This window comes from Lolium rigidum, chromosome 7 (assembly GCF_022539505.1).
Source record: "Lolium rigidum isolate FL_2022 chromosome 7, APGP_CSIRO_Lrig_0.1, whole genome shotgun sequence".
NCBI lineage: Eukaryota > Viridiplantae > Streptophyta > Magnoliopsida > Poales > Poaceae > Lolium > Lolium rigidum.
The window spans coordinates 13,165,470-13,186,925 of NC_061514.1; the positions used below are offsets into that span (position 1 = coordinate 13,165,470).

Below are 21,456 nucleotides of genomic sequence, written 5' to 3' on the forward strand. Positions count from 1 at the left end.
GAGCAGCGACGGGCAACACAAGAGAGCCGGGAGGCTCCCGGGATCTGCGGCTGGCCCTGGTCCCTCGAGCGACGGCCCGCAAAGACTCGGCACGCACGTCCGATCGCTGGTGCAAGGGCGTGCCACCTGACCTATACCTGGTCGGGAAGGTGATGGATTTGCCTCGCTTAGTTTCCTGCATGGCATACACGTAAACATTAAATACGAGCCTCGATCGGCTCTCGGGTTGTCTCGTGAATCGGCTCAAGGAGCCGATCCACCCATGATTCGTACGAGGTGTACGATCAGATGGTGGTCCTGCTTGATCAATATAAAGTTAAAACGACCTACGACGATTTAGGGTTTTCACCACATAATCGGAACATCCTACGCGTGATTGAGCCTGGCGGCCACGCACGGTGATCATAAACCGACCCTAGACAAGGCCTAAAAACCAACATGAAGTTGATCCCCGGAACATCTTGTCTAGGGCTAGCAAACTACACCCTACGTGCCACTCGGATCCTTCAACCCGTTTGTAAGGCCTAACTATGCAGATATTAAACTAATCCTTGAAGAACAAGGAGCAATCATAACGGATCGGATCTACTAAATAATGATCAAGCGGGGTGCCGCCCTTACACCTAAGATAGGTGTAAGGGCAGCTAGACGTCTAGGGGTTGCATGGACGAAAGCATATGATACGATAAAACAATGCTAACCCTAACACATCTATGATAACTACGTTGCTCGCCATCAACAAGGCTTCAGCACGAGCAACGCATGAACAGCGAATAAACGTGACTTGCCTAGATCGCAAGATGCGATCTAGGCAGCATGATGCTTACCCGGAAGAAACCCTCGAGACAAGGGAGTTGGCGATGCGCCTAGATTGGTTTGTGGTGAACGTGATTGTTGTTTATTTCAGAAACCCTAGATACATATTTATAGTCCGTAGACTTTCTAACGTGGTAATAATCCCAACCGTGCACGAGCCAAATTCTATCTAACCGACACGTATCCTACTATATTACAGATACACGGGCAAACTAGCCCAAACTTTGTATACAAGGCCGATTCATGTATTTCTTCTATGTATATTCTCCAAGCCCATCTTTAATCGCGGCCCACCTCTGATCCGGTCAAATTCTGGTGATAACACGATCATGTATGATCGAACATCCCTGAGATTCATTCATTAATTAATTATATAATTAGCGCTGATAAATTAATTAACTTGAATATATTGACAAGTTCTCGAATGAAAACACACACTTTGATTAAGTTGCCTCACAATATATATATATAGGTCTGCTATTCTCGAACCGGTTCGAGAATAACTATTCTCGAACCCTTTCTGAACTTCCGCGTGTTTCACAAGTGAACTTCTCGACAGAATACCAGAATTGCATGTTCGTGCGGACAGTATTTTCATGATGATTTTCAAACCGCTTATCGGATTGATGCGTATAATATACCGTTGGATTCGCACGGAAATTTCGCATATTTTTCTTGTTCATTGTTTTCCCAAATTCTATAGTGATTAAAACTAATTTGAAATATACAAAACAACGTTTTCGCGGATTTCTCTATTGCTGTACAGTTTTGGGGTTCCAGTTTTCAAACCGTTTATCGGAATGATGCGTATGATACGCCGTTGGAAAGGTACTGACTAGGCGCACCTTTTTCATGAAGAACACTTTTCTAAATTCTTTATAGTTTAAGAGCAGATTTGAAAATACGTGATTACGTTCTTCGAACTTCTCGGTTTTTCGAACTGTTTTTGGGGCTTATTTCTGAACCACTCATCGGAATGTTCCAAATGATATTGCGTTGAAAAGATATTGATTAGGCGAATCTTTTTCATGTTGAATGTTTTTCCAAATTCTAAATGGTTTTAGTTTAATTTCAGAAATACATAAAAGTGAAGATAACGCCGACACGAGAACATTTCGAAATTTGCTCATCTAGATTGATTAGGTGTGGCATTGCGATCTGTTGGAGTATTAGTAGAGTTATATTAGTGCTAATTGTACGTTGAGTTGATCGATTTGCGCAATCGGTGGTTGTACGGACGATTTCTATGCGTATGATTTCCGTCCGTAAAAACGAGTGCATGAGGTGCTCGAATATAGAAGTGAACTTCCTTATATCTGTTAGTGGACTTCCGATCGCGATATAAAAGTTTTAGGCATATAATAAAATTATAGCGAACTTCGTGGATGTGAACTTCTTCTTCCATGAATCTGAACTTCCCGACGGACTTCAATAATCAATATTGTACAGGCGAACTTCCGAAACTTTAGTCCAGTTCGAAGTGAACTCCATTTTTAGAAGATTTATCGAAATTCTTAACAATTTGAGAGCAGATTTAAAAATATAAAACTCCATTTTTAGAACTTGTCGTTGTTCTTTCAAACTATTGTTCATAGTGAACATCAATATTATATGAACTGAACTACTAATATTCACTGAGAGAACTTTTGTGTATTTTCTATGCGAGCTTCTAGAAGAATTTTGGTGTAATGTTCATGAAATGAACCATGCAACAACAAAATAATGAACTTCCTAGACCATTTTAAATTTATCATCTAATTTTCTAAAACAATATTGAACTTCACAACCACGTTACACATTTCATATAAAAATGAACTTGGTGGATAGTTCGAAGCGAGCTTGTATAAGAATTTTGGTGAACTTCATGCTATAAAAAATGTGAACTTTCTTGAGAAGAGGATTAATTGAGTCTTTATGCGGACTAAAAAAGTTAATTCCTACGTCAGATAAGCTAAGCTGCTCCAAATAATAAATAGTGAATAGTGAACCGTTGGTGTTTAGAGAGTGAACTTTTGGGAAAATACATAGTGACATTGTTGATAAAAAATAAGTAGGAAGTGAACTCCAGGACAGAAAAAACATCAGCCTGTCATATCAAAGTGAAATTATTACAACAAAAAAATGAAAGAAAACTCCCACACCGACATTGTTTTGATGCATATTTGGAAGTACCATTAGGTTGCCAAGTAACATAATCATTATTTTGTAAATACTTGCATGTCCAAGGCTGTGGCGCATGCCTCCATCAATGCGTCGTGGCTGGAGATCACGCCATAATGTAAAAATAAAAATTAAAGAGAGGTCAAACTAGAACAGGATGCAGAACTCTTGGCGAAGTACTCAGTGAGCCACGCTCAGTCATCCCCTGAAGCTGGTAAGGCGCACATCTTGAAGGTGGTTCAGAGAGGTCAAACGCGATATACCTGCACTTCCAAATTGGCAAGAAATGAACTTCGAACCCAGGAGTGAATTTCATGGAATTACACATCTTAAAATACGGCAACAATAATTCTTTGTTGTCAAAAGGAAGAACAAAAATCCAGTACTAAGCGAACTGCCAGAAGTTCAATAAGTTCAATGAATTTCTCAGAAAATATACTTAACTGCCAGAAGTGTTTTTTATACTAAGCAACAAGGCACCAAAACGCTATTAATAGTAGAATAACTATGCCACTATGTTTTATCAGTATCACCTAGTATAGGGGAAGAGACTTACATGTTATTACTACGTCTACTGGTTACCATTCACAGCCTGCCACAAATCATACTTTCCTTGAAATTGCACGTCATCCTGCAGGCAACAGTACAACACATAGCTTATGACAAGTGAACTTGACACATTATGATGAACTGAACTTCAGGAAAGGGAAAAACTGAACTGAGAAACAAATAAACTAAACTGCAGAAAAATGGCAGAACTTAACTCCAGAACCTGGTGCATCACCCCTACTTCATCGTGTAAGTGAACTTCTGTCTTTGCCGAATGAGGCATTCCCACGATGAGCAAGTGAACTACTGCATATGTCTAATCCGGAGTTCCAACGAGCCTTGTGCAACACCGGCACAGGACTCTCCTGCTCCACCTCATGCCCTGCTACATCCACACACGGCAGGTCCATGGTGTCCTCACTTGCCTGCAACACAGGAGGAACTTCAGATATAATAACTGAACTTTCATCTACAAGCAACGTGAACTTGCAGCAAAATTGTTTACACTAGTCAATTCACGGAGCAGAACTTCAGAATAGAGCCAACCAAAAATAAAGAAGTGTATCGGTTACATTTTTCTCTGTTTTTTACAGGAACGTGAAGTCCCTCCTTCGGCCTAATTGAACTGCTCAGTTGTCAAAAATTACCGTCTACTAAAACAAAATAAACTTCCTACAATTTTGAGTGCTGGCAGAGAAGGCTTAGTCTATGATACAAAAAAAAGTATGTCAAGAACTGCCATTACCTATTAACCATAATAGTATAATACAACTGCAATGTTTCATTCCTGTGTTTTATCAAAACTCCACTGCTTTTCCACCTCTCTCAGATCTTATAGGCTTACAAATATCAAAAAATGGAGTATCCAAAAGCATTCAGAAAATGTATTTTGTGAAGATACACCTGCACATACGAGATGCAATGAAGTAACTTCTTGAAATCGGAAAGTTAACTTCAGAAACGAATGTTGTGTGTTGCAATTATCCAAACTTTGCCTAAACAGAATGCTACTACTCCCTACATATCTTCTCTTTCTTAATACTTGGTCCCATTTTGCTGGCCTCACATTGAGCCACGTCACTGGGTCAGATTTGGTGCCACACCCACGCGCCCCGACACGTCCGGTTGCCCTTCCTCTCCACACACCACGCCCGAACGGACGTCCAGACAGCCACGCCCCCGTGGGCCTTCCTCTCCAGCCCGACCGGAGGCAGGATTCTCTCCCTTTCCTCTCTCCAGCCGACCACGCCCGACCGGAGGCAGCACGACGCGCGCGGGATGCTCTCGCCTTCCTCTCCAGACGCGACGACGGAGGCAGCCCCGGCGCGCGGATCCCGCCCGCGGATCCCGCGCGGAGCGTCTCCCTTTCCTCTCCAGACGCCCGAACGGAGGTACAACCGGCGCACGGATCCTCTCCCCATCGACATCGATCCCTGCTGCCCTTCCTCGCCAGATGGCCCGACCCCGGCCCATGAACCGGCCGACTCTCTTCCTCTTCGTCCCCAACGATCTCTTCCCATCGATCTCTGCCCCACCACGGCTCCGACTCCGTTCGGCCATCGCCAACCCTCGCGCCACTCTGCCTCCGTTCGGCTTCTTCGTTCGCACCTGCTCGCAAGTCCAAACGGCTCTCCTCTGATGCCAATCTTCTACCATTAAACGCAATAAATCCTTCTTCAAGGCAGTAGAAACTGCTAGGAAAATTTCTTCCGCTGCCGCCATCTTAAACCCACGCGATGGTGCTGTGCGCCCCCACAACGAACCGGCCAAACTACGCCACTGCAGGCAACACGGGCAGCTGCTCGAACGCCGGTAGGTACCTCTCTCCATTGTTCTTCATCCTTCCTTTTCTACAATCCCTAAATCCCTCACACGAATTTTACAATTTACCAGGTTCATCTCCGCCTACGGAAGTTGTCGCGCCTTCGGATTTCCGCTGGTACCCCAGGCCGTACGGTTTTTGTGGAATTGATTTCGGATTTATTTGTACACCTGTTCATCATCCACAGTGTATACTGCATTCTTCAACTGGTACACGCCTACTGTGATCTCCTCCTCTTCGTTTAAAATTTACATTTGTTCCGCGTCAATTCATTTGTTATGCTCAGTCCAATCTTCTGTGCTGGTATATTTAATTTACATGTATCTGTTCCCAAAAGACGATAACCCGCCAGCGTTGCTGTGGCACACATGTCTGACCTTAGAATAGTTATGAAACTTTGGAGGGATATCTTCTGATAGCACAATTGCATATGCCTGTTATTTACAAAGAGAGTGGTGGAACACATTTTTTTACCCATCTGAATTGTGAAAGAAAAGTTGAATTACGTGCACGTTTCAGATCGCCTTTTAGTTAGTTGGACTACACATGCTCCTTGGGTCCCTCCATGGTTACAGAAGGAAAGCCAGCATATATCTAAGTGTAGGCCTTTCCTGCGAAGAACACATTAATACACTCGCCCCAGTCAAACACTAAGAAAAAATAAGACGGTAAGTGTTATTCATACAATCATTGAAGATACACAGTTTTATAGTTATTAATCATATTATTTTCTATTATAACAAAAGAGTGCCATGTTTGTTGCTGTTATAAGTTCAGTGTACACTAAGGCCTGGAATATGCTGAATCCCCATATTGATGCATCATGACGCAAGGTCATTTGGCACAGTGGGGAAAGAGATACTGAAATCAAAGTAGGGATTAGTACATTAGATGAATAACTGAAATCACTTAACTTAGGAAAGAGGGAAATTGCTTATATTTTTTGGAAGATAACTGAAGGAAAGCTTACAGCATGGCAATCCAGCGATTAGCAGGCTACATTTTCATTTCCACCAGCTAAGTCATTGTGCGCTCATTAATCCATAATTGCCGTTGTTTCTGAAATAATGTCCTTTTAGTTTCTCAATTTGCCCAACCTACAGCTTATATACAGTCTAGAAGCTTACTTCAGTATGGTTCATCATTTGCTCAACTTTCAAACACTACCTCAAACAATAGACCTCCAAAATTATGTTCACAAATCACATATATCGAGCATTTCTAATACATATTGTTAGACCATATTACTTTCGCATTACAAATAAACAATTAAAAATGTCCATCTCAGAACTTGACTTCAGTTTGTGGTGAAAAAACAAGTGACCGATAGATCTATTTACTTCTACTTACTTTTGGCGAGTCTATAGATGCATCAAACAAATAAGAAAAACGATAGAATAGATGGAGCATAAGAAAAATGATAGAATAGATGGAATATTCGAAACTTATGGGCCGCGATTATAAATAGAAAAGGACAAATGACCATAGATCGATTATACAATACACCGGATCTATGATCAGAAAATGGCAGTCTAGATTAGTCGTGTGTTGGCGCGATGCTGGACAGTGCACAATGCATGTACTGCAAAAAAGAGTTGCCCAGACAAAAAAGCCAGAATATGCAACAACACATGGCTTGAACTATGTGGCCTCAAAAATAAAAAGGACACCGCCCTCCAGCAACTAATAGTATACCTGCATCTGCTCCCAAAAGATGAATACCTCTGAAAATATACAACCTGCAGATTCATCTCCGCGTACGGAAATTGTCGCGCCTTCGGATTTCTTCCGCTGCTACCACAGGCCGTACAGTTTTGTTGGAATTCATTTCGGATTGATTTATACATCTGTTCATCATTTCCGCTGCATTCTTCCATTGGGATTTATACATCTGTTCATCATTCGCAGTGCATTCTTCCCTTGGTACGCGTACTGTAATCTACTCTTAATTTCACATTTACATTGTCGAGAGTCAATTTATTGGTTAATACTCACTAGAATGCATCTGTGCTGCTTCTTTTAAATAAGCATGTATCTGTTCGCAAAAGATGGATAGCTCTGAAAATATTCAACCTGCTAGCCATTCCGTTTCGCGTGGTCGTGGTCGTGGTCGCCCCCGCCGTAGTTCTCAGCCTGCAGTCACTCCTACCCTACACCCTTCTTTTTCTTCGGATAACCGGCAACGGCGTATGCAGCTTAGGACTAGAGGTTGGTGAGGGTCAATATGTTTCTTGAAATATTCTGTTATACTAGCTGCCATACATATTAACTTATTTAATTTATACCTGTATATCGAACACACCACAGCGTCTACTGAAGAACGTTCAGTGCGTCCAAGATTAAATGAGGAATCATCTGCACGAGTTGTAATAACGCCACCTTTCAGCTTTACCCACAACCGTAAGCTTTTTCATGTTCCCCTTACCACGTCTCACATAGAGGTCTCCTTTTAGAAAAAAAATAAAACCAGCCAACATTAAACCTTTCAGGAACTATCTTTCAACCGTTAAACCTTGGGGGCCCAACGCATTCATGCAAACATTGTGGTGCTCTATTTTGGTATGAAGAACGTCTACGAAGAGAGAGAAATACTTCTGATCCAACTTATAACCTGTGTTGTAAAGGAGGGAAGATCTACCTGCCCCCATATGATCCTCCTCCTCAACCCCTGTTGGATTTATTAACCTCAAAGGACAGCACTGTTTCAAAACATTTCTTTGACCATATTCGACAGTATAATACCATGTTTGCAATGACCTCAATGGGCGCTAAAGTTATTGACTCTATAAATAATGGGCGGGCACCATATGTCTTCAAGGTTAGTGGTACAGTCTGCCATCGATTTGGTTCTTTGATGCCACCTCCCCAGGGCCAGAGACCAGAATATGCACAACTGTACATCTATGATACAGAGCATGAGGTTAGAAACCGTATCAATATTACTTCATCCTCTGGCACATCCAGTCGCACTTCAACTTCTCGCCCTTCTTTCAATGCCAGTGAAGACATTGTCAAGGCCCTCATAACAATGCTAGATACCCATAATCCCGTCGTTAAACTTTTTAGAACAGCACGTGAAAAGTTATCTCCAGATGCTCCTGATCAATTCTTCATCAGATTATATGGCAAGCCTGACGCGCATGGAGATATCTATAGTGCTCCAGTTACATCTGAGGTGGTAGGGTTGGTTGTTGGTGACATTGGGATAACAGATGTTGGGAGGGATATAATAGTAGATAACCGTTCATCAGGGCTACAGCGGATAAATGAAAAACATTGCAGATTCATGGCTATGCAATATCCTCTGTTGTTCCCCTATGGAGAGAGTGGTTACCATGATGACATCATGTATCGTCCCACAACAGCAAGTTCAAATATGCAACGTAAGAAAGTGACAATGCTAGAGTACTATGCATATAGATTACACGATAGACCGGGTGATTTCAACACACCGTTAAAAGGCAAAAGATTAACACAGGCTTATTTTGTGGATGGTTATTGTTGTGTCGAAGAATTTCGTATTGCATTCTATCGCACTCCCGCTTTTCAGAAAAAGTACAGATCGTCTCCATACAATGCCTTGGCAAATTCCGTCTCAAGAGGTAATACCTCCGGTTCTTCCGTTGGCCAGAGGATTATATTACCATCTTCATTTACTGGGGGCCCTCGCTATATGTACCAAAACTATCAAGACTCCATAGCTATTTGTAGAAAATTTGGTTGCCCAGATCTCTTTGTCACGTTCACTTCAAATACTGCCTGGCCTGAAGTATTAGAGGCTCTATCATCAATCCCAGGGCAACAGCCTTCTGACCGTCCAGACATTGTCAACAGGGTTTTCAAAATGAAGCTTGATATGTTAATGGATGATATTAAAAAAAACGAATTCTTTGGACCCATAAACGCAGGTAATCTTAGCATTCGTTCAATCAATAATTTTATTTACGTTACCTTAGTCTAATATTACCATATTCCTAAACAAAAGTCTCTTTTTGTAGTTATCTACACAGTTGAATTTCAGAAACGTGGCCTCCCTCATGTACATATTATCATATGGTTAGCTAAAGATGAGCCCTTAAATGCACAAAAGATAGACTACTATATTTCAGCTCAGCTGCTGCGACTCGGAAAAGGATCCGGTAGGATATGATGCAGTCTCTAAATTCATGATACACGGTCCTTGTGGATGTGTAAACCCTAATTCCCCATGCATGTCTGAAGGAAAATGCACAAAATTCTACCCTAAGGATTTCTGTGAGCAAACCACAGTATTAGAGAATGGTTTCACACAATATGCTCGGCCAAACAATGGCATTACTGCCACTAGAAATGAGGTTGAAGTTGATAACAGATTTGTCGTTCCTCACAATGTCGACTTGGTGGTTAAATATCAAGCTCATATAAATGTAGAGAAGGTTAATCATGATGGTATGCACAAATATTTGTTCAAGTATGTAACAAAAGGATTTGATTGTGCCAAAACTAAAATCCATCCGAATTCTGCATCATCGGACCCATCAAGTGAAACAGTCAATGAAATAGATAATTATCTAGAATGTCGCTATGTCACACCACATGAGGCTGATTGGCGTTTGAAAGGATATGATATTCATTATACAAGCATTTCTGTTGAAAGACTACCTGTTCATCTACCATTTGAGAACAATGTTATTTATTCAGAAGATGACAATCTTGAAGAAGTCATTCAAAATCCTAAGAATATGACAACTAAGTTGACTGCATGGTTACAAGCTAATGTGGATCACCCTATTGCTAAACAGTATACATACATAGAATTTCCTGAAAAATTTACATGGCACCCGAATGGAAAATACTGGGATTGTCGTCGTGGTTTTCAAAAGAAAATTGGCAGAATTGCTCATGTAAACCCTTCCCAAGGAGAACCTTACTATTTGCGAATGTTGCTTCACATTGTCAAAGGAGCAACTTCATTTGCTCAAATCAGAACTATCTCTGGCCATGAATATCCTACATTTCGTGCTGCATGTGAGGCTTTAGGTCTCCTTGGTGATGACCAAGAATGGTCCTCTGCGTTGAAAGATGCAACTCAATGGGCCATGCCATTTCAGTTACGCCAGTTGTTTGTTACAATGTTGCTCTTTTGTCAGATAACAAATCCTAGAAAACTTTTCGATGAATATGCACCACAAATGTCTCAAGATGCACAACACCGATTGAATTGCACCCATAGTCAACTGAAGAACCCATTAGCAGATATGTATGCTTCATCTTATCTTCTCACTGAATTGGATAAAATGCTAAGAGATGCAGGATATTGCTTATCCCATTTTAATTTGCCACTACCAGACGATGTTGGGAATATATCACATGAAAATAGACTCCTGCACGATGAACTTCGTTATGATATAGTTGATATGACTGCCGCTGCAACAGAGAATATTGCAAGACTAAACGACAACCAGAAAACTGTTTATCATGCTATTCTTAATTCTGTAATGAATGATGAAGGCCAAACTTTTTTTGTTTATGGATATGGAGGAACTGGGAAAACATTCTTATGGACTACCTTGCTCAATTCTGTAAGGAGTAAAGGCAAAATAGCTTTAGCAGTAGCATCGTCAGGAATTGCGTCCCTGCTATTACCAGGTGGCCGAACTTGCCATTCCCGTTTTAAGATTCCATTGGATATTACTCAGACTTCCATGTGTAGTGTTAAAAAAAACACACACTTGGCTGAACTTATCCAAAAAACTTCTCTTATTATTTGGGATGAGGCGCCTGTTAATCATAGGTATTGTTTTGAGGCATTGGACCGTACTCTTAGAGATATACTGTCAGAAACTAGGCAAAGTTCTGAGAACAATCAATTTGGAGGTATGACTGTAGTCCTTGGTGGAGATTTTCGGCAGACCCTTCCAGTGATACAAAATGCAACAAAACAACAGATTTTGCGATCATGTATTGTTAATTCATATTTGTGGAAAAAATGTACATTATTGCAGTTAACTGAAAATATGAGGCTGAAGTCAGGAGCTCTCTCCGACAGAGATAAAGAAGACCTAAGTAATTTTGCTGAATGGCTTCTCAGGGTAGGAAATGGAACAGAACCTTTTGTTCCTATTTCAAACGAACCCAAAAGTTCTTTTATAGAGATTCCACAATCTCTACTTCTCTCCCCTGGTCATAAAAACCTTGATGAACTCATATTGTTCGTCTACAACTCAGGTTTTCAACCAACAAATCCTGCTTCATATTTCTGCGAGCGCGCAATCTTAGCACCTACAAATGATGTTGTGTCGGAAATAAATAGCAGGATGATTTCTCAAGTAGCAACTTCCGAAATGTCATATTACAGTGCAGATTCAATTGATGATAGCTCTGCTGATCATTCCACTCTAGAGGCGTTGTACCCAACTGAGTTTCTTAATACCATTCCTATGCCTGGGCTTCCTGACCATAAGTTGAGCTTAAAGATTGGAGTCCCTATAATGCTTTTGCGCAATCTTGATCCATCAAGGGGCCTTTGCAATGGTACTAGGCTCATTGTCACACAATTGACAAATCGTGTAATTGAAGGTGAAATCATAACAGGAAAAGCTGCAGGTTCAAGAGTATATATACCTCGAATTATCACAACATCAAGTAGCTCCAGATGGCCCTTCAAATTGAAACGGCGACAATTTCCCATCCGCCTCTCTTACGCAATGACAATAAACAAAAGTCAAGGGCAAACACTTAATAGAGTTGGAGTCTATTTGCCATCTCCGGTATTCTCCCATGGTCAACTATACGTGGCATGTTCAAGAGTTACTTCACCAAAGGGATTGAAGATTCTTATTGAAAACAGTCCAGATTCTTATGAGAATTGCACAATTAATGTAGTGTATGATGAAGTGTTCAGTCAAATTAATAGACAGCGTTGAAATAAAGGAATTTTCTTTCTTCATGTGCATTCTACCTACATCCTACTTTTTACTAACTCATACATGCATGATGCATGTTCCAATATTACTTTAAATATCCTTTATCCTTCTCTTGCAGATTTTTGTAGGAATGGACTCCCCTGCAACACTTCAATGCATCACCCCCGGACAGCAGACCTGCAAGGTTGTTGGACGCCTCTTACGGCTATGGGACGCAATCAACGTCAAATCCAAGTTTGCAGATCCTCTCATCAGCATTGACGGAGTTATTTTAGATGAACAAGTAATTTCTATTGTAATATTATTTCCAATATCAAACATAATAACTTTGTTTACATTAACTTACCCAATACTATTTTACCGCAGGGCAACATGGCGCAGCTGAGTGTGCCCAAGAGGTTCCAGAAACAATTCCGCACCTTACTCACTGAAGGAAATGTCTACATGTTTACTGATGTTGCGGCTGTCGATATCAAAAACAAAACCTACGTATACCACTATCAGAATTATATGCTACAATTCAAGAACAGCACTAAGGTTCACCAACTAGAGACCAGGGGAGTAAATATACCAAAGTTTTCATTCAAGTTTTGTCCATTTGATAAACTGCCAGAAATGGATATCATGACAAGACCTCTACAAGGTATCATTTGATTGTCTTTTTTTTTTTTCCTTTCAAGTACCATTAACATACTGTCCCATGAGATTGTTTCTTACATACCCTTTCTTTTCTTTTTTTAGATATGATTGGAGTCATTAGTCACGTGGGACCATTTGAATATGCAAGCCCAACATCTCAACATAAGCTCAGGATAATCAAAATTCGAAACCTAGAGTATTTTCTCTTGCTACAACACTCAATTCAAATTTATCTTCAGCAACCTATCCACTGTGTTTCACAAATAATATTCCACATGCAGCGAACAAACACAGGAAATACGTCTTTGGGGCAAGCATGGTGAGGCCTTTGATGAAGAAGCAGTACTTAAAAAGTCACAACAAGGCACTGTGGTTGGGATTTTTGCTGGAGTCACTGCGGGGAATTTTTTGGGCAAACTAACAATATCTTCAAACTCTGCAACCACAATATACATAGACTTGGATACATCTGAAGTTAACGACTATCGAAAGAGGTCAGTCCATTTTTCCTAAACCTACTTATATGGCTACAGTATTTCTCCCAAATTTAAACACGCTGACATTTTTTAAAACTAATATTTGAAAGCTATCAGTGGGAAACTCCAACTCTACAACAACAACTACCTAAAGTTGTTTACCTATCTCCACTTGAAGCAGCAGGAAAACTATACACTCTAAATGAAATATCAACTTTGCCAGCTTCATCTTTTCAGGTGCACAACAACTTACCTCATTATTTCTATATACATGAGCTTTTCAATATGGTCTCATTTTTGTATAATTATTCTGTCTGTAGGAAAGAGCCAGCTTTAGTACCATAGCAAAAGTGCAATCTATAGTAACAACAGCTAATTGGTACTACAAAGGATGCAATCGGTGTGACAAGGGCTACAACAACAGTTCAAATACACCAACATGCCTTTGCACAAATTCATCTCCAAAACCACTGTATCATCTTTGCTCACCAAATATTCCTTCATTTCGTTATTTATTATACTACAAACCATGATACTAACAAATTGTTGCATACTCTAGGTACAAGCTTCCTATTACACTTGCAGATGAATCAGGCAACTTAGATGCAATTGCTTTCTCTACAGTTGCTGAAGATTTGGTCGAGCGAGATGCCACCCATACTTCTCAAAATATGAAAATAGATCCTTCAGAGCATGTGAACGTCCTCAATAATGCCATTGGTAAAACCAAATTATTCCATATTGTAATGAAAGGTGATTCAGCATCCAGGTTCCCTATAAATTATATCATCAAAAAGAGCTTCACAGTCGATAATGCACAGCTGCCTCCATCCATAAAGGTTAGACAATTTCTTCTTATATGCATATTCACAAAGTGGGTTTGCATATATGGTACCATTATGCATGAGTTGACCTGCACTAGATATTATACTCACGTTATACACATTTTCAGGCTTTTACAGCACAGGAAATAAATAGCACCCCATCTCCAAATATAAATAACCAGAGGTTTGCTTTCAAACATAAAATTTAAGTTGCCCACTATATATAGACCGCCTGACCAAAAAAATTCTATTTGTAGATCAAATGACAATACCCCACAGGAGTTTCATAGTAACATGTCTCCATTTCAACAATCCGACCAAGACAAGCTAAGGTAATAAATTCAAGTCTACGATGATGCCCTGATTTCTTTCTGTTCAGCATGAATTTCAAATGACGTTTCTTCTAAACAGCAACTCTGCAGCAAAAAGATGCCTTGAATTCCCAGAACATGAACCAACAAACAAAGAAAGGTAACAAAAGATGAAATATTTACAGTACAGTATCAAATTTTTTACATGCCACACCAATGCAAAAAAAATTCATTCCGCAGTGGAGAAAGTCTACATCATAGAGCTGGAGAACTTGATCTTCAGACCGTCAAACGCCCTAAGCAAGAGTATGCATTTCTCCTCATATCAAATAACAAATGTTCCATTTGCCAGTATCATTTTTCATACATATTCTCTTATCAAATACCCAAAAAACTCATTTTCCATTCTCATTTTTACCCTCGAACAGCAGTTCAGGAAATAACGTTGCAGAAGACATGTAAGATACACAGGAACATAACCAATAAATTTACACAGGTATTATTAATTTTCATATTCATGAAGATTTATGAGAAAAAAATAGTATGTCATATACACCCATTACCTTTCTAATACCCTGATTTGTTATACCACATGCAGGGCACCACCAACCACACATGCAACAACCAAGGACTGCAGTCGATTCTACTTGAATTACTGATATTGCTGCTTGCATAAACAGTTAGATTAGTAGATTTAGTCGCTTCTATTGTAATCCAAAAGAACTCAAAATGATCCAATGAGTGACTTGCATGAATAAATACTAGCCATCAACTCTTTTTCGCAGTTTTTGTTTTATTTTGTATTAGGCCAAATCCTTCATTTATTGTTCCTTTGACAACGGTTACCACTTCTCTATCGATATTAGTAATACCATGTGTATCCCTGCAAAAATTAATGTGCAACGAGGTGTTGTTACTGCTATTTTTTTTGGCAACATAACATGCCATATACCAACGGGCAGAAAAGTGAAGGTGCCTTTTGCTTTGTTTGTACACATTGGACTGTGATGGAGTGTGATGGGTGTCATCTACTCCTGTTTCTACCAGTGTGCCATTGCTTGGACTATTCTGCACTTATGCCAACTGATAAAATGCCAATAAGATCACATGGCAAATGTGCCACTTCTATGGTTCATACGAGAATTGATCAACGAGTATGCAACTGTTTATACTTCTGCAGTGCTTACCTTCCTTTCGTGAGAATGCGTACTGCACTTTTAGTAGTAAAGATTCCTGGAGCATTTTCCTAAAGTTTCATCGGATGCATCTATTATTTTGGTAAGTTCATTGCACTCATAATTTATCAGTTTGAACCGTTGGTTATTCAATACATGAATTTATGCACTTTATAAAACTTAAATGTTTTCTTTTCAGAGTCCGATTGGCACCTACTTTCTCTGCACACTTCGGGAAAATACCAGGGGTATGATTGAACTTCAGGCGTGTGACATGGGTAACCAAATTTCGATCAGGTATTCCCTACTGACCGTTTGATGCTTATGTAGGGAAACACTGTTTTGGTTTTGTTTTCAGCTAGATTTTAGCCATATGGTCAAATATGCTCATTACTATCCCTGATTTTATTACTTCTTCTAATTACTTTACAGGTGTTGCATCCGTTGAACTGTAAGAATTTTGTCGCTATCAGCAACCCACTACATGGCCATCCAGCGTCGGTATGTGCAGAGCCGCGAGGCAGCGCGCGAGGGCATTTCACCCATTGTATATGCATTTTCTACTGATCTTATTCCTTCAATATCAGATCATAAATTTGATACTCCAAACTACAAAGTCCAGAGTAACATCAATCACGGCCCTTGAAAGTCTGACAATTTTTTTCTGATAATTCATTTCTCCCACTGGATGTGCATACACAACATAGACTAAACCTCTGCTGCAACTGGTTCTTATGCAGTGCCCAACATGTGTCGGATTTTCTCTACTTATTTTGCTGATGATTGATTCCCCCTACTAATTTACAGGGAAAATGTTCATATGCAAAGGCCGATTACGCCTGTGCGGTTGACAGGGACTGGAATGGTTAGATGTGGTATGCGAAAAAAATTCCCTGCTCGATACGTTCTCCAATTTTATTTCAGATTTCTCTCAGTAAAACCTTTCTTGCAGTCTAATTAATCTGATTTCATCTCTTTCTGCTCTTACATGTCCCACACATGAAGGCTGAAACTACATCTGGTCCATCTCTGTGTCTCATGGAAGCTTTCTAAGTACTTTGTCCTGATGATTTATTTTCATGATTTATTTTCATACGCTAAGTAAGTACAACAACCTGCTTCTACATGTCTCTGCCTAAAGCTAATTGTTTGACATGCTCTTTCCTACATGCCATGGTCACATGTTTTTCCGGACCTGCTATTAGTAACCGGTCCTTTTTTGTTCTTTTTTTTTTCGTTCACTATTTCTCCCCTGGTTTCATGAATTTTATATACGCGGATCAAGGTTTGATTTTCTTTCACTAATTGTCAATAAATGCCTTATTCAAACCTTTGTCAAACATACTATATACCATTAAATTTGCAATAAATGCCTGATTCTATTCTTAGTCAATCTTCTATTTTTAGGTACCGTAGGTACACCTGGCCAAATTAAAAGCACTGCAACATCCCTCTATATAACAGAACACCAACAATAGCAATTCATCTGTCCATATCAAAATACATAAACAACTTTCAACCCGGAGGCTTCACCCATCACCTGGCACATGGAGCAAAAAGGAGGAAACAACAGGTAATCCTCAGTCATCCATACATTCATGTTGACACATATATATTTCTATTTCATATCTTCATGTACAAATCTCTATATCCTCAGTCATCCATACATTCATATTGACACATATATATTTCTAATTCCTATCTTCATGTACACTATATGCAGCACGCCAATGAGGCCTGCCGCGTCCGTACTTCCATCAGCACCAAATCGTCAAAGAGAAGCTAACAAGATGTACATTAAAGAAATAGAAGAACTGAAGCACATCAAACGACCAATGTATATAACTTTACAGGCGGGTGACCAAGGGGAGCCTTCACGTGCTGAAATCAAAAACATACTTGGAAAAGATGAGTTCTTCACAATGGAGTACATCAGAGAAGGAAAGAGACAAGTGACAGTTATCATTTCTGAGTATTTTTTTTAAACAGGCAATAAGTAGTTACCAATTCAATCATCGGGTCCTCACATCATGTAACTTTTTTTATCAACTTCCAAATAATGAAATGAACTCCCTTTAATCAAATGTTTCATAAACTATGAAAAATGTATGTGACGTTTCTTCAATAAATCGCTAAGAAATCCCGCCGCAACACATGATGATTGGCGAAACCGGAGTGTACTAAGATATCGATCAGGCGTCATGATCATAGTGGTTGATTATATATTTGTGGCAATGGTTCTTCTCTCTGTTTAAGCTGTCAAGTTCCAGTTATCTATATGCTTTCTCGCTTCTGGTGCCTATATTAACCATATTTCTTACACAGGTTCACTAAATTGGAAGTCATGTTATTTTATTACACCGCAACACTAATTTGTTATTCAAGTCAAAACTTGGGTCATAATATTATGAAATTTTTAAAATGTCCAGTTCAGTATTGAATATATCTAAGTAATATATTTTCTTTGTCAATTACTTAGGTCTACAATTCTTACTCCTACTCATGTATATTTTCTAAAATTCCCGCCGCAACGCCGGCGGGGTATCACCTAGTAATGTAAAAAATCTAACACAATTCATAGACATCATTATTAGCTCTGAGCTCCTCAACAAACGAAATGTATAAATATACTAGTAGACAGTGGTAGATGGTCAAGAGCAAACGAAATACTAGATAATGCTTTATACATCAAAACAAGATTGCTCTGAGCTCCTCAGCAATATGCATTTTTTTTCAAATGAACTTCATTTTATTTGCGGAGTGAACTTCACTTTTACAAAAGTGAACTCACCATTACCATTTAGTTTGTTTCATAATAAAATGAAATGAACTTTCACGGTGTGCAAATTGAGCTTCCCATTATGTCCGAAGTGAACTTCCCAAAAAAGTGAAGATGGTTTGATTATATTTGAACCCCAATGCGGCAGCCAGGTGCTCGGTCAGCCCCAAGAAGACCTACACTGATCTGCTACGGAATGAAGTGTGAACTTCCAGAAATGAAGATAAATTATCACGAATATTGAACAAAAATATCAAATTTATCCATCTGCACTTCCCGAATGCAAATAATGCACTTCCAAGAAAGAAAATAAAAATATGGAGGCGAGCTATACTTTTTATTTAATTCATGTTTGTGGTTTTAACTAAAAAGGTAGACAAAATAAACTTCCTGATAATAAAGATGAACTTCCCTTTCTGAATAATGTGAACTATACTAGTCCATACTTAGGTTCGACAAGCGAACTTGCATTTTAAATAAAAGCGAACTTCACAGTCTATGAAACAATAAATTTCCAAAAAACAAATGAGTAAACTTCATATGTGAAATAGGTTAAATTGTTTTATGTGCTGCAATCGTCTAACATTTGCTCAAATACAAAGCTAGCAAACAATCTTTATGTGAAAATTCATACAAGGCAGCAGTTAAGAAATATAGTGCAACACCAACAGTAGTTCAGAAGCATTACAACCTCACCAACAATTCTAAAATCAACCAGCAGCAAAATCAATCCAAACATGAAGTGAAATTATAGCCCGAACGAGAGTGTTGCCACCATGGAAACAGATTAAGGGAGACGGAAGCCGGACTAGCAGTTGTGGACGCACTAATTAAGAAGAAATAAAAGAGAAACATGGGACAACATAAGCGAACTTCCTCCATGTTGCCCCCGTAGTATCGCTGTTGTCTCCGAGCGAAAATGGACCGGCGACGTACGTTGTATCGGTGTAATTATTATATTTGGACCGAGTATGGGAAGGCTATGGTCAGGACTAGAAGAGACATAAAACAAATACAAAGACCACAACACGTTTCTACTTACTCTCACTAGGTATTCACTTCAATTATTTATCCTATAATAATACCATGTGTTGATTCGAGTCAAAGAAAATGAAGTTATTGGAGCTGCCTCTCTGCTCCATGTGTTGTTTTGGCCATCTATCCAGCTATGCATATTAGAGGAGGCAACGTCCCATGTCGCATCAATGTTTTTATGCTAAACTTTTTAATGTGGGCTTTAACAAAAAAAAATTGGACAAAGCGAACTTCCATTAAAAAAACAAGTAAACTTCATGTGTGGACGAGGTAATTAACTTGGAATGAACCCTGCCAACAATAGAGCAGAACTTCTATTAAATATTTAATGTTAAGATGAAAATAAATGGCAAGTGCACTGGTATAAACCAAACGAATGAACTTCCTAAAACTAACAAGTGACCCGAGAGCATTTTCTGCTATCTTTTTTAACAGGAAAGTGAACTCCCTATTTTGGCCTAATTGAGCTGCTCATAATTAACATGTGAACCGCTCAATGCTGTAAATAAACAAGCAAGTATGACCAAGAATAAAACCACATGCAGCAATAGAATTTCGCATAGCAAGAACCATAGTCGACAATGCGAGGAGCAGGCTGACCTGGGCATGAGAGTCCAGCTATTCTTCACACTTCAAATGGTTAGGACTCCCTGCGGCTGCATGGAAGCCTTCCTAGTCGTGGGCCGCACATCACAGATGGAGGCTTCAAACTACAGAAGTAAAAAAGAAAGACGTCATAGTTATAAGTCTATTTGGTTCAGGTCTTTCTCTGGTAAGAAACTACACAAATCGAGGAATAACACCTGACTAGATAACTTCTTCAATTGGAGGGCTCCATGTGCGTCCCGATAGAACTATTTTTCAATCCAAAGTGAACTTCCTCTATTATTTGGACGGAAGAAGGTAAAGTTACAAAAAGAAGAGCACATCTTTTATTTTACATACAATGAACTACCTATTTTATCCTATGTGCACTTCCAGACATATACTTTGTATTATTACATGGCACCGCATAACAATCATTTTTTAGTGTAATAATCCTTGAGAATAATAGATGCAGATTCATGCTGCTCCTCTTGCTAAAGAGGTTCATTTTAATGTGCGGGATACTTCAGACCCTAGATAGGTTGTTCCAATGTTGTTAAATCAAATTATCGCACATAAATTTTAGAAGAAAATATATGACAGTCACATGGGGGAATTTGCTCGTGCACCTGCCATGTAACCATCTACATATGAATTCAAACAGGGGCACTTTTGAGTGCCTACCGGCAGCATAACATCAAAAAGCTTTTAGCAAGACATCAAAGAGCAGGTAACCAAACTTGGTCAGGAACGTTGTGGTTGCACTTCCCGGCAAAAAGAATTGAACATCACAACCGCACATGCATTTTTCATCTTACAAAAATGAACTTCGTGCAAGTACCAAGTGAGCTTCCGAACGAAGTTTCAGTGAAGTTCAAAAATATTTTCGCGAAATGGGCTTCATATATGTATAAATAGAACTTCCGCGCAATTAAAGTTCAAGTACTCTTAGTGAATTAATATTCAGAATAGTACCTTGATCATATAGTAACCATAAGAACTAGAAAGCTACCTCGAGAATCAGAATAGTACCCACAACCTCGCGGGTGCTGCGCTTCAAGTTGGACTCCCGCCATGGTTCCCGGCGAAATCTAGCGATGAGCGCTAGTGAACTCCCCATAGGTGTCATAAGTGCACCGCTCTGTAATTAATTTTAGAGATGATTTATTTGTAACATAAAATAAATGGAGATAACTCCTTGCATAACAATTGTTAAACTATCCAAAATAGCAGCAGTTAATTCATATCAGCAGGTCACCAGTTCAGTTCAGCAGCTGGAGCAAGTCAGAAATAGCACCCAACGGTGCAGGTGACAAGGGATTAACTTGTCAATGCCTATGGATTATAGGCTAGGGTTTAGTTAGAAGTAGAGGGCAAGTA

The 21,456-nt window shown here is 39.5% G+C and overlaps 1 long non-coding RNA gene across 1 annotated transcript; it reads left to right on the forward strand.

Annotated features, from left to right (window-relative positions):
* The first annotated feature begins 14,636 nt into the window (after nucleotides 1-14,636).
* LOC124676486 lies at nucleotides 14,637-14,971 on the forward strand. Its single transcript, XR_006993653.1, has 3 exons — nucleotides 14,637-14,662; nucleotides 14,743-14,808; nucleotides 14,931-14,971. It is a non-coding gene; the product is annotated as an uncharacterized LOC124676486 (long non-coding RNA).
* Nucleotides 14,972-21,456: the final 6,485 nt, after the last annotated feature.